Source organism: Cricetulus griseus, unplaced genomic scaffold (assembly GCF_003668045.3).
Source record: "Cricetulus griseus strain 17A/GY unplaced genomic scaffold, alternate assembly CriGri-PICRH-1.0 unplaced_scaffold_1, whole genome shotgun sequence".
NCBI lineage: Eukaryota > Metazoa > Chordata > Mammalia > Rodentia > Cricetidae > Cricetulus > Cricetulus griseus.
The window spans coordinates 6,254,328-6,265,923 of record NW_023276808.1 but is presented as its reverse complement, the minus strand read 5'-3'; the positions used below and the strand labels follow the sequence as shown (position 1 = coordinate 6,265,923).

At 36.6% G+C, this 11,596-nt stretch overlaps 1 pseudogene; it reads right to left on the bottom strand.

Annotated features, from left to right (window-relative positions):
* Positions 1-4,601: 4,601 nt before the first annotated feature.
* The window catches only part of LOC118239771, a 125,667-nt pseudogene continuing 118,672 nt past the window's right edge, over positions 4,602-11,596 (bottom strand).

The window sequence follows — 11,596 nt, the reverse complement described above, 5'->3', positions numbered from 1 at the left end:
GAGAGAGAGAGAGAGAGAGGGAAAGAGAGAGAGGAACAGACACAGGGAGGAAGAGAAACAGAGAGCAGGATGGGATTTGGGCAGGGAACTTTTAAAAGCAATCATAGTGTAAATATACAGGTGGCCCTCTTAGTGGCTGCAGCTGTTCTTGTCAGAACCTCAAGACAGGCCAGTACAGACAGCTGAATGCTAACATCTGCCGCCGTTAAGTCTTCCTTTAGCTTTGGCCTTAGGTTATGCTTTGAAAAATTTAAATAAGGATAGAAGATTGCAAGTCTAACCATGCTGGCTTACAGAGATTAACAGAGCAAAACTATATTTTAGATTATGCCTTTTGATCTACATATAAATATATCATAAAACACAATATAGTATACAGACTTCACTGTATGCTGTAAAAGATACAATTAAAAGATATATCAGTGCCACAATCCTCACACATAAAAGCACACACAACTCAAATTTTAAAAAGTGGGAAACATTTATGCACACTGTGTACGATATTCTTAAATGAATAGCTTTTCAGAGATATTCTTTCCTCAGAATAAGGATTATTTTCCTTTGAGCATGCTTGCTCAGAGGAAGGCCATGTCTGCTTCTATGAACGACCAGAAAGAATTTCACTTTAATCTTTATTTCTTGTATATGCATTCACTGATTTTTGGATGTGTGCAATACCTGCAGAGGCCAGAAGAGGGAATAAGTTTGCTTGGAACTCAAGTTACAGGAGATGGAGAGGACTCATGGTTTCTAGTAATATAAACTCTTTCCAATACTAGTGTCCTTAATTGTTAAGCTCAGTCTCTAGACATATTTTTATTTAATATTTACATTGCATCACTTTCCCTCTTTTTCCCCAGATTTTTCCCTTCTTGTTTCTGTTAAGTATGTGTGAATTATGTCTGCAAAAATATTTGAAGAAAGTCTGATGAGACAATTTCTTTTGGTTGTGTGGTATGCATTCAGGATTGAACATACAGTTTGGATAAAAAAAATTGGGAGATGATTCCTGCCTGATACTATTTGGAGCAGTGATATAGACATAGTTTAATTAATCCATCCTTGGTTGATAACAGGCTTGAATAGAAGGCAAGAGATCTGCACAACTAGGTAATATAACTAAGCATATATTAATAGTTTTCCCATCTGTAAAAACTTCCCCAAATGTCATTTCCCATCTCTTGATCAAGATGGTCAAAGAGTCCTAAATATTGCTACAGCAGAGAGATTCTCATCTGCTGGAATCAGTCTTTTTTCCTAAAATGAAATTCCCAGGAAATTTAGAATTTCATTATGTCTACTCTTTCACTAGATGGTAGTCAAAGGGAGTGATATAAATGTAACTTAGAATACCATTATTCCTGTGTGTCAGGCAGGTACCAGGGATTGCTGCGGTGATCTGAATGTGATCTGAAGGGTACTGTCACTGACAGCTACATGAGTTGCCAAATATTAAACAGTGGAAGAACTGGAGGGGACTGACCCAGCCCAACTGAGTGGAAACAAAGTACAGTTTATTCCAGCTTGTCCTCAGTTACGACTGAAGAAAACTCTCTGGCATTTGATCCTTGTGTTTTCAATCCCCAACCTCCCTCCCTAAACATTTTGTCAATCTTCACAGCTATTTATAAATACCTTATTGTCTATGCCTTAGAGAGTCTTCAAGTCTCAGACTCTCCTCACAATCTCAATGTCATCTATAGTTATCACCATTCAGAGTTCCAAACTGAATGATTTGCAGGCAGCAGGGAAGCAGCATATGAACGCATTCAAACAAGAGATACTTCATGCCTGCAAGTTTCTATTATCTCCTTACATAAGGTATAAACACAAGCAGGTGTACATCTGACATGTGAGTTCATGGTATCCTACTCATACCTATTTACCTTGTGGGAGACCAACTCCCTCTCATGGTTCTGGTTATTCAACTATCTTTTAAAGACTTTTACTGTCAGCTTCTCTCTTGATCATTTATTTTCTACTTTTCCCTCATTTTGTGGAGATTTGGGCTTGGGAATTTCCATAAGCACCAAGTCTAACTTAGCTGCTGATGCAATAGATCATTTATTTATTCTGAGGTATCAGGGATGAGATAATGATCAAATTAGATCAGCCAATACCACTTATTGCTATTAACGACATATTCATGTAGATGAAGAGAAGGCGCAGCACTTAGAACACTGACTGCTCATCCACAATGACAGGTTTTGATTCCCAGAAACAACATCTCTACCAGATAAAAGAAAACAATCTTTGAATACACACATAAGGAATTTAATGTTTCTTATAATATGTTGTATTAACCATTTTAACATTAATATTGCTAACATATGTTGAGAAAACGGCACATTTTGGGAATATATCATCTACACTTTGGACTTGTACTCAGGATGCTGACACATGACGAACATGAATTCAAATATGTCCCTCATCATTACTGACACCCAAGCCATGCTTCTAATAAACTTGAAAATATGAAGGGTATTTGTGAAAATATGGAAACCATGACCAGGAACAACAAAACATCACACTTTCAGAAAATTGTATTTTGAATAATATTATCACACACTTCCTGATATTAAAAAATGTAGCACTTAGATGATGGGTGTAACATTATATACATTTCAGCAGAAAAATACCTATCATTAAGCAAAAGTACAAAATGAACAAAAGCCACAGAAGGAATATAAGGACAATAAAATAAATTGACTTAATGAATTTTCCATACATGGAGCACTTTTTGGCATGCACCTCAAATATTGCAAAATAGAACCCCCAATGCAGTGACCTCTAACATCAGTTCCCATTCTGTGCTTCATGCTGCATCTTAGGGATGTGAGTTCTTAGACTCCTGCTTTAGGTGTCATTCAAATTTTAATGACGCTCCTGTATCCCTCCGGAAACAGGGGCCAAATTAAATCTTTTATAACATGGTGCAGATATTATGAGGAGAGAAAAAATACAAATTAATAAGTTTTACACATAATTTACACTAGTTAATTAATGCACTTGAAGAGAAGCATAAATCTAAAAGTGATACACTATTATTTAAAATCATTGCACAGGTGTTACAGATATGGAGGGAAAGGTACCCCTAATGTCATAAGTCAGTATATACCTTCATCTGTGAAGGGAAGATGGACTGGATACCCGAAGCTCTGAAGAGAAACGTATCCTGACTTTTGGGAAGTCATGTTCTTACTGAATCTTTGGAGAGCATGTATCCTGGGTACCAAGATGTCTGAAGAGAAGTCTATCCTGAGTGTCCAATATCAGGCTACACATGCTGCCATCAATGGAAGATATCCTGGAAGCCCACAGATGTGAGGAAAAAGGCATCCTGACAGGCAGGAAGTCAGGCTATACATTAAGTCGTGTTCCAGTGTTCGATGTTTTCCATGCTGGATGTAACACTCGTGTTCCTCTTAGAGAGAGGCCATTACAACTGAGCTTTCCTCCTCTCTGCTAAGAGTTTACCAGCATAAATATCCATTGTTTCTTCTATTCTCTTTTCCTCTAGGGATTTTCCATGCAATGATAACCATTTCTTCTTAGCTAAGCCCAAATTGTTACTTCTCTGCATCACTCAAGTATGGGGAAATAGTTCCAGAAATGTAGCAGTTTGCTACAGCACCAGTGAAAAGATTTTTCTCCTTCCCCTCTCCCCTAAGGGTATTTCCAATCAGAGTATGTTGCTACTCTGCTCCACTCCAATATGGTGTTTCATATCCACTCTTGCAAAAGAAGGTCATCAATGAAATGCATTGAACAGATTTATTTGGTAGGGAAGAATCCAGGAAAGTGGTTGCCACTATCAGTGTGCAAACTGTCAGCTGCCAACTGAAATAGAATAGGGTTTATATATGTCCTCTTAGGGGCATAGGTTTTCACGGAGAATATTTTTTATCATGTTATTTGATAAAATTTCAAACCCTGAGATTAAAAAAAAAACACTGAGATTGGCTGTATTCCTGCTTGGGAATTGGAGGGTTTCGAGCTAAGGTATTGCTTGGATTTTTCCTAAACTGGTGAGGCATAGAGTTTGTTTCTTTGCTTTTTGTTTCAAGGCCAAATTCTGTTTCTTTCACTGTATCTGGTTTCTGGTTCAGGGTGTGTTTCTTGCTTGCCCTTTTGTACAACACATTAGGCTTCATATTTGTAAATTCATTTTTTCCATTAGTGTCCTGGAGCATCAATATAAAAACTAAATATCATAATTCTGGCACATATTTTGGTCAGTGTCAAGTTCCTTCTACAAATAAAATACTATTGTATAACTGATTGGAAGTGTGTTCGTGAAAGAGTCAACCAAATACTTGATAATCAGAATAACTAAGTATCTTTTTGAGGTATTCAAACAGTGTTACATCAGATTGATTGCCCAGAAACTTTTACTCTTGTATAAAAAGTACAAAATTAAACCAAACTGTCTCCATTTGTACTTTCACTGATTAAAGATTTTTGTAATGATTTCAAAGACTCCAGATTGTTGCAAAAGCTTTACCATAATGATTACATAAATGTGATTTATCTCCAGGATATGTTCTTTTATGCATTTGAAGAAAACTTAGGCATGTAAAGGTTTTCCACACTGATTACACTCACAGGTTTTTCTCCCCTGTATGTGTTCGTTTATGTATTTTAAGATTACCACGCTGAGCAAAGGCTTTACCACACTGAATACATTCATAGGGTTTCTCCCCATTATGGGTTCTTTTATGTGTTTGCAGATGACTGTGCTGAGCAAAGGCTTTATGGCATTGATTACATTCATAGGGTTTCTCTCCAGTATGTGTTCTTTTATGCGTTTTAAGAGTGCTGTTGTGCGCAAAGGCTTTACCACATTGATTACATTCATAGGGCTTTTCTCCAGTATGTATTCTTTTATGAACTTCTAGACAAATGCGCTGAATAAAGGCTTTCCCACACTGATTACATTCATAGGGTTTCTCACAAGTATGTATTCTTTTATGTCTTTGAAGATTACTCAGCTGAACAAAGGCTTTACCACACTGATTACATTCATAGGGTTTCTCCCCAGTATGTGTTCTTTGATGAATAAGAAGATAATAGTGATTTGCAAAGGCTTTACCACATTGGTTACATTCATAGGGCTTTTCTCCAGTATGTATTCTTTTATGCACTTGTAGACAAATGTGCCGAGTAAAGGCTTTCCCACACTGATTACATTCATAGGGTTTCTCACCAGTGTGTATACTTTTATGTCTTTGAAGATTACTCAGCTGAACAAAGACTTTACCACACTGGTTATATTCATAGGGTTTCTCCCCAGTATGAGTTCTTTGATGAATAAGAAGATGACTATGATATGCAAAGGCTTTACCACACTGAATACATTCAAAGGGTTTCTCTTGAGTATGTGTTCTTTTATGCCTTTGAAGATGACTGTTATATTTAAATGCTTTAACACATTTTGTATATACAGAAGTCTGCTCTCTAGTTTGGCTTCTTTCATGCCTGTAAGGAAAATGGACATTGTAAATGCTTTACCAAATTCAATACAGTGTTGAATCTTTATATCTGTATAAATTATTACAATTTGTTACAATTGTGAAGAAGAATCAGACATAACAGTCTTATCACATTTTACACTCATGTTTTCCCCTACTTTAAGGGTTTTTCATCTTTGAAGATATGAGTGTAGGTAAAATCCTTTATTTTGTTTCTGATCTTCAGAAACTTTTTCCATAGTAGATTTTTCATATATAGAAGAGAACTGGAAAAATCATAATTTTATCCTTATTGTATTTTTAAATTTTCCTACAGTATGAGCCATACTACATTCGCTAATGAAGTACAGAAACAGTATTTACACAGTCCTAGAGTCATAATGCTTTTCTGCAGAGTGAGCTTGTTGGTGTATTACCAATGAAGCTAGAAAACAAATTATTTCCACACTTGAATCAAATACAATAATTATGACCAAAATGGGTACTACTACATGACTTTAAATATTATGAAAGAAAGGTATACCATGTTCTACATATCCCTTTGCTGACATGGCTTGTATCCTGACTAATACATGATATACCTAATAATGTAAAGATTACAAAGAAGAGCTTCCTCATTTAATTCAGTTTGATTTTCTGTTCCTTATAGACATGTCTTGGAGAGATTAGGCTTTTCCTGCAATAACTGCCCCTTGACTCTTCACAAAAATTATCCCTGTCACTAAACTTATAAATTAACAGAAAGTACATGAGTAAAACTAACTTTTCTATGGAGTATTTGCTTAATGGAAGTTTTGGAGATATGATATCAGTTCAATCATATCTATACCTTGGATAATATATGTAGTATGAAATAAGTGGATTTATAGTTCTACAGCATAACTCTTATGGTGTGATGATACAAGTGGCAGTTTCTCTAGGCATTGTTTCTTTGTCTTCTTTCTTAAAATATTCTCTTGCAAATGCACTGCATCTATGTGAAATTAGTTATATGTTCTTGTGAGAATTTAATAATCATCACCAATACTATTTAAGCTGTGCTTAATTACCGTTTTGGTTCTGTTTCAAACTTCAGGACACATTTCACTTTCTTCAAAGACACATTTCTATGAGCTTATAAATGAAAATTACCTTTCATGGCTTTTAGAACTTGCACAATGTTCTTCAATAGTATGGTCTTCCCAAATGTATCCTAAAAAACAGTGCAAGAAAATGGATATTATGTTACTGAAAAATGTTCAAAAATTATGTTTCTGTCTTTAGTGAACTTTAGAAGTTTGATTTGTTTACCATATTCTTTTTCTGTCTCAATCAATTTAAAGAAGATCACCTTGTGTTTTCCAATTATTTTAAAATGTAAAGGAAAATACACTCTTACCTATATCATTGAGGTTCTTGTAGGTCTCCAGCATCACATCTTTGTAGAGATTCTTCTGTGAAGTATCCATTAAAGTCCACTCTTCCCAAGTGAAGTTGATATGCACATCATCATAGGTCACGGCATTCTAAAATATCACATATATAAGTGTAACTGAAATCATGATACTGACCATGTGTAAATGTATGCTTCTACAGAACATTATTTTAAGATATGTTACTTGAATGCTGGATACAGAAAAAAGCAACTGATGAAATTTGCCAATACAAGGCATAACAGTATCTCAACTTTCCTGCTTCACTGAAATATCTGAGAGATACAGTAGTCCTGTATACTGAATGTGGATGCCCAGTGATGCAAAAAAGTTTGGGTGACTGTCCAGACAGTCAGGTGTCTCTTTCATTTGTAAAGTCTGGGAAGTTGCCTGTAGTGCACTTCCTCTTTACTTAGGTAGTAATAATTCCTTCTTGGTCTTGGATGAAATTGAAGACTAGACAGTTATATTTGCAGTTTTTCTTTAATTTGTGAAGAAATGTATTAATAGAACTGTGAGTTTACTAAGGTAAGTTAGGTCACAGCCTTTTTTAGTCTGAATTTACAAAACGAAAACTAATTCTTACTTGATAAACTGATGTTTTATACAGTTTTAGTATATTAAAGCTGGAACATTACTTTTGATGTAGATGAAAACAGGGAACTCTATAATATTATGATAAAATGGCTTGGTTTTTTATGCTGCATTTGTTTAGTGAATCTATGATTCTTTGGTTGACTAAAATACCTGTTGGTCTAATAAAGAGCTGAATGTCCAATAGCATCTGAGGAAAGGACAGGCAATTTTGGCAGATAGAGAGGAGAAAGGGGGTAGATACCTAGAAGTATAAAACGAAGGAACAAGTATAGCAGAGAACACCAGCAGGTAGCCACTCACATTCGCTGAAAGCCATTGTCAAAGACGTAAAAAACGTATGCAGAATATAGAAAGATAAAAGCCCAGAAGTGAAAGGCATAGAGGATAATTTAAGTTAAGAAATTCTGGGTAGAAAGAAGCTAAGCTAAGGCCACACATTTATACGAATAAACCTCTAGGTGTATGATTTATTTAAAAACTAGCTGGAAGGTCATCAAAAGAGCAATGAAAACAACAGCCTCAATCCTCACAGTTTCATTCAATGAACTCTCAATCTTGTCACTGGGTTTCTGACTCTACCAAACATACATGGCTGCAACTATGTTGAAATGTAACCAGAGACTAAACGCATGTCCTTAACTTTTTATTCTTTCTGATTTGCATGACCAATACATGATGAGTGTTTCTGCAAGATTTCATTTCTTAATGGGGATGGACACTAACAGGCTTGGACCACAGGTATAGAATTTTTTATATGAAGTTGCTTCTTGGGAGTGGGAATCAATTTGTTTACTTTTCCATAAATCAAAGATTTAGCAGGCTGTTGTCCTACACTTGGGGAACTTTGATAGGCTTCCAATACATAGCAATAGCCTTCTCTGTAATGACAATGAACTCCTTGAAAATGTCTGCCTGTTTCAGCACTTGACTGCCATTTGAACTATCTTTTCTTTTTCACTAATTACTACCCCATTTGTTTTGTTCAATATAGACATGTTTTGCTGTATGACACATCAATAATGACAATCTAACATACTAAATATCCCTTCCAAGAAATAATCCCATTATTTTTTTTAATAATGTCATACTAAATTTCCAGGGCACAGGCAGAATAATAAACATTTCAGAGAGAGAGAGTATCACACAAATGACCCCTTGCTTCATTTTCCTGAAGTCTATTTCTGACAGAAATCCTATGATCTGCTTCTCCAAATTCTGCCATTACTCTTATAATTCCCATCTTCCTTGTCTCACAGGAATGGCCAAATAAATTCTGTGTACCACTTTCAATAGTTTTGCCACTCAAAGTCTTGATTTCTTCCACTTTCTTCCAAAAGAAAAAAATTCCCAGATTCTACTTGGCAACAAAAAATGCTTTTGGTATTCCATTACTTGTTAGTTGCATTTATGTTGATGTGGTTAAATACTCCAACCAAAGCATCTCAGGCAATAACGTGTTTATTTGGCTCATTGTGTCACATCCCACTTCATCATTTTCAGCGCTTAGGAATTGAAACTTGGGCCAAACATTTAAGGCATAACCCATGGGCAAATATTGTTTCATGAATTTCTCTCTTGCTTAGTCATGCTCTAATGCTCAGATAGCTCCCTTTTCAAAGACCATTTCCTTAGGGGAATTACCATTCTCAGTGTGGGAGCCTTTTTGCACAATCTCTCACAGACAACAGTTTCTGGCTGTTATGAATAAAGCCAGGAAAACATTGTTGAGAAAGTGTCTTTGTGGTAGGATGTGGTAGCATCTTTTGGGTATATGCCCAAAACTGGGTGTTAAGGTAGATTGATTCCAATTTTTCTGAGGATTGCATTTTGATTTCCACAGTTCCTGCACAAGTTTGCACTTACACCAACAATGAATAAACTTGATTCATGCCCTTGCCAGCATTAGCTGTCATTTGTGTTATTTATCTTAATCACTCTGACAGCTGCATGACAATACCCCAAAGTCATTTTGATATGGATTTCACTGATGTATAAGAATGAGGAACATTTGAAGTGTTTCTCAGCCATTTTAGATTCCTCTATTGAGAATTCTATTTAGAGATGTATTGCATTATCATCTAAATATTTGTTTTGTTGTTGTCTACTTTCTAGAGTTCTTTATTACCAAGAGAGTGAGGCCACCCAGAAGCACATTGACAAAAAATGGTAAACTCAATTATTAAGGGATAATAGCAGTTAAGTAAAATAAAATCCCAGTAATCACAGCTAATCACAGTAAAATTCATATATGCAGAGAGGCAAAGTAACAAGAAGAGCTCTGAGGGAGTGTGGTAATAACTTCCTTGTATAAATAAAGCTTGTCTGAAGAATAAAGGAGGGAGCTTGCCACTAGCTAACCATAGAAGCCAAGAGGTCTGTTCAGACAGACAGGGAATGAGATGGCTGACAGAATCAAGAAGTGAAATGGATGCCCAGACATAGGAAGTGAGATGGCTAGGCAGAGAGAGGATATAAGCAGAAAGGAAAAGAAACTCCCTATTTTCCATTGGGAAACTGTTGAGGTAATGGTGGCTTTGGCTTCCTCCTTCTCTATGATCTCTCAGGATTTTCTTCTATATCTAACTCCAGGTTATTATTTAGACCAAATATGAACTCCATTTGCATGTGAGATACATGTATCTTACAGGTAAAATAAAATGAGTTTTTGTGGTTGAACTGGAACCAGGTAGGGATGTGACCAGGGAAGATCAGATGAGTAAGGAAGGGGCAGAGGGACAGAACACAGGGAGATATGACTGGAATAGGGAGCTTTTAATGGTGGCTGTGGAAAGAGTGCAGTGAGAATTTCTTAGATCCTACAAGAGTGACCGTAGTGAGGACACCTAGTAATCAAGAATACAAAGGCTGAAGCAGCCATTTTCTGTAACCATATAAGGCTCACAGTGGTTGGACTTGGACACCAACCCAGCCACAAAACTTAAGAACCACACTTGTCCTGCCTGCAAAATATGCTGGGACAATGGTGGCTCAAAGATTCTGCAGTTTTCAGCAAATGACTGATCAAAATCGAAGGTCTAGTTTTGAGAGGGATATCATGCCTGATAGTACCTGGATGGGCAAGAAATCAGAACTTGAATGTTTTAGAGAACTAGGATACAACAAAATAAAATTGACAAAGAAAAAAATCAATGAAATAATTCATAACTATAATCACATATAATCGTAAATTGGTGCTTAGCCCAGTTATCATCACAAAGGCTTTTCCAGCAGCTGCTGGGAACAGATGCAGAGATCCTGTCCCAAATATTATCTTGAGCTCTGGAAATCCCGTGGAAGGAGAGGGTGAGAATCGTAGTATCTAGATGGGTTGCAGAAAAAGGAGAACATGTTACAGAGAATAAACTGAACAAGGCTCCGAGGGGCTCAGAATAGGTAAAAGCAGCTATCCTAAAGCCTGCACGGCACTGTATCATAAACTCTGCAACCATGCTTCAGTTGTTTAGCTTGGTTTGTTAGTGAGACTCCTACCAGTAGCTCCTGTTGTGTTTCTGACTCTTTTTCCTGCTCTTGGGACACTTTTCCTTATACTAAAATACCTTGGTCAGCCTAATATGAGGGTTTGTGCCTAGTCATATTGTACCTTCTCCTGATGTGTTTGGTTGATATCCCTGGGAGGCCTTCTCTTTTCTGAAGGCAAACAGAGTATCAGGGGATTTGGAGTAATGGATATTGGGGAGAGGGCTGGAAAGAGTGGAGGCAGGGGAAGCTGTGTATTTATTCAAAGTTCATTGATAACATATAACTGTGCAAAAAACACAAATTTCCAAATTCTCTTCTGATACTCTTGACTGTCACATACTGTATAATCAAGAAACAAGGATTTCCAACACACATGGATTGGGACAGATTCCAGTACCATTCATAAAAGATGAATATGGCTGCATTCCAGCCCCCAACTCACAAAGACCTCCCTTGCTCATGTGTATGTCATACCAGCCAGAATAACAGATAAGACAAGTAAGCAGCTCTTGAAGCTTCCACGCAATGTACATTATGAGACAGAGTCCTACAACTCCTCATTAGCTGCCAGCCCCAAAGCAATATCAACATCTACAAATTGGATTAATATCCTCTAGTCAAGTGCAGGTCACACGA